Raw genomic sequence first — 2,864 nt, forward strand, 5'->3', positions numbered from 1 at the left:
ATTTTACTAAGCTTCTGCATTCCAATTCATGATTTCACTGCAAGCTTGTGTTAATTTTACTTTAATAAAAAAAATAAATCTCCAAGTTAATTTTATTTATTTTCACTGAGTTATTGTTAATTCTTGATTTTCACTGGAAGCAGTTTTAAATGTGATTTTTAGCAATGAGCTATTTATTTTACTGTTGGATATAAGACTTGTAAGTATACTAATTTTACCAGAAATGGCCATCTTAAACATTATCAATCTAATCTTGGGTAAATACTTAGAAGTGAGGTGGCATAGGCCAGATTATCAGTTAGCCATGGGGTCGTCCTGACATTGTGACATTTATGCTGTAAGAAGTAAATCGTCTTATTGCAAGTGTGTGTGTGTGTGTGTGTGTGTGTGTCAGACCAGTTAGAATATCCATACATTTAATAAAAAATGTCTATATGCAAAAACTTCAGATATTAGTTTGCTTAACTAGATAGCATAAAGTCCTTCATGTATAACAATTGGATGGTCTAATCACTTTGCCAGAGCATGTCCTCTTCAGTTTCTTCTGCAACAACTTTGGATAATGAAACTACCTTCTCTGGAGATGCTACTGATGACTGTGGTTGTGCTTCCTTTTTATTTATTTTTTTTACCCACAGCAGGACCAATGTCAGTAGTATATGAATCCATCAGGAATGCGTAGATTCAGAAAATAACTCTCTGGGCTTGAGTGGATGTCTCCAGTTTCTCCTGTATATTCCTCCATTGCTTGTCTATATCAGGTAAGATCTTGGCTTATGACATCAACACTACTGCAGGTTGCCATTGGTTCTCTGCTCTAACTCCCCCCCCCCACGCAAAGTAGGTGTGACAACTCTCGTCAGTTCAGGGGAAAATGAGGCAGCAGGAACCAGCTTAATCACTTGAGGGTGATTTTCTATTCTGTGCCACTTTAGTGTTTAATCAAACAACTCAGTAGCTCCAAAAATGCAAACATGCTCTGCCACTGCAGTCCGTGCCCTTGTAAGACTCTGGTCTCCTTCCCAACTGCCACTCTGGCAGCTCTTTATCTCTCTCCAGCTCCTCACTGAAACCCAAAACAGCTGTTACATTTTCATTTTATTCATTTGGCAGATGCTTTTATCCAAAGTGACTTACAAAAGAGGAATAATACATTAGCAATTTATCTTAAGGAGACAGTGATGCGTAAAGTGCTGCATTAAAGTTTCGCTAGCATTAGTATAGTGGTATCCAAGACCGATTAGAGTGCAAGAACGTGTATATAATTCAAATTTGTTATTTATTTTTTTGGAGTGAGTGGTCATTTTGTTTCCTTTTTGTTACTGAATTGCATCTGCAAGGTTACTTTTTTTTTTGTATGCTTTGTCGAGTTTTGGTTTCCTTTTTGTTGGCCAGTTTTTGGTTTTACTTGCCCAGTTTTGTTTCCCTTTTATTTTGTTACCCCTTTTTTTTTTTTTTCTCTTTTGCCCAGTTTTTTTTTTTCCTTGCCTGAAGGTAGTTCTTGCCTGCAATGGAACTACATCCAATTCCAAGAATTATGTCTAGCTTCAAAAGTCTTTCCACAATACCTCACGGTGAGTGCCAGATTGCTGTTATGATGATTTCACTGGGAGACCTGTCTTTTTAATTCATAACTTTGCAGCAATCTTATGTTCTAAACCATGAATTTGCAGCAAGATTTATTTCTAATTGGTAATTTTGCAGCAAGCTTTTGTATTCGGAGTTTACTGAGCTCTTGTTTTCAAGTTCATGATTTTGCAGCAAGATTGTTCTAATTCTTGATTTTGTGCTGTTTAATTCATGACTTCATTGCAAGTGATTTTTAATGAATTATTTCAAAGTGGTCTTGGTTTAGAGTATGCTGATAAGTCTTTAATTCATGATTCTGTTAGGCTCTTACATTGATTTTACTGCAAGCTGCAAGGCCAGACAGCACAGTCACTGCCAGATAAGCACTGCTAAGATTTGAAACCAGGATATCTTGTTTATAAGAAATATACCTTGACCAGCTAAGCCACAGTACCCTGTTGGAAAAGTGTTAGCATGTCAGAGTATCATTAAAATATAGCCAAGGAAAGATTCGTGAACAGGATTGGCTTGTACCCTTGATCAGTGCAGCAAATTTACTTGAGTAACCTTTTTCTGTTGGCTTTTAGAAAAGCACACATGTCTAAATATCTAAGTTCCTGAGGTGTACAACACACTACAAAGGCACTGTTGGGATTTGAACCCAGGATCTCCTGTTTACAAGACAGGCACTTTAACCAACTAAGCCACAGCGCCGCCTTTAGCAAAGTCTCCATTGGAGGGTGACTCCGAGGAGCAAAATATCCAGAAGAGAGGTCATCGGATCAAGGAACAGGCCATGCTATTGACGGCATGAAAATATTTGTTTGAGAATAGAGTTTTGGTGGTCAGATAGCCTTGTCGTTTTTTGGGCAAGTGTGCTCAGCAAAATGACACATGCTGCAACTGGAACCCACAACATTTAAATGGCCAAATTTGGCAAACTAGAAGTCCAACGCAAGGAGCTTGTGGTGGACTTCATGAGAAGACAGAACACATCCCCATCACCATCAATGGAGCACCGGTGGAGAGAGTCAGCAGCTTCAAGTTCCTCTGTCCACATGACTGAGGAACTTACATGGTCCGTCCACACTGAGGCCATTGTGAAGAAGGTTCACAAGCGCCTCTTTTCCTGAGACGGCCGAGGATGTTTGTAGTAATCACATCAGCAGATATTGAAAAGACTGTCTATACAGTCACTCGCCACTAGAGGGCGCACTGCTTGTGTGCTGCATGCAAGTTCTGTTCACAACACACCAATGCTTATCCTTCAATTCAACTCTTGTAAAGATTAAGTG

The 2,864-nt window shown here is 38.9% G+C and overlaps 1 non-coding gene across 1 annotated transcript; it reads right to left on the bottom strand.

The window, feature by feature from the left end:
* Nucleotides 1-2,209: 2,209 nt before the first annotated feature.
* Nucleotides 2,210-2,283, bottom strand: trnat-ugu (transfer RNA threonine (anticodon UGU)). The gene has a single exon. It is a non-coding gene; the product is annotated as a tRNA-Thr (tRNA).
* Nucleotides 2,284-2,864: the final 581 nt, after the last annotated feature.

This window comes from Myxocyprinus asiaticus, chromosome 17 (assembly GCF_019703515.2).
Source record: "Myxocyprinus asiaticus isolate MX2 ecotype Aquarium Trade chromosome 17, UBuf_Myxa_2, whole genome shotgun sequence".
In the NCBI taxonomy this organism is placed as follows: Eukaryota; Metazoa; Chordata; class Actinopteri; order Cypriniformes; family Catostomidae; genus Myxocyprinus; species Myxocyprinus asiaticus.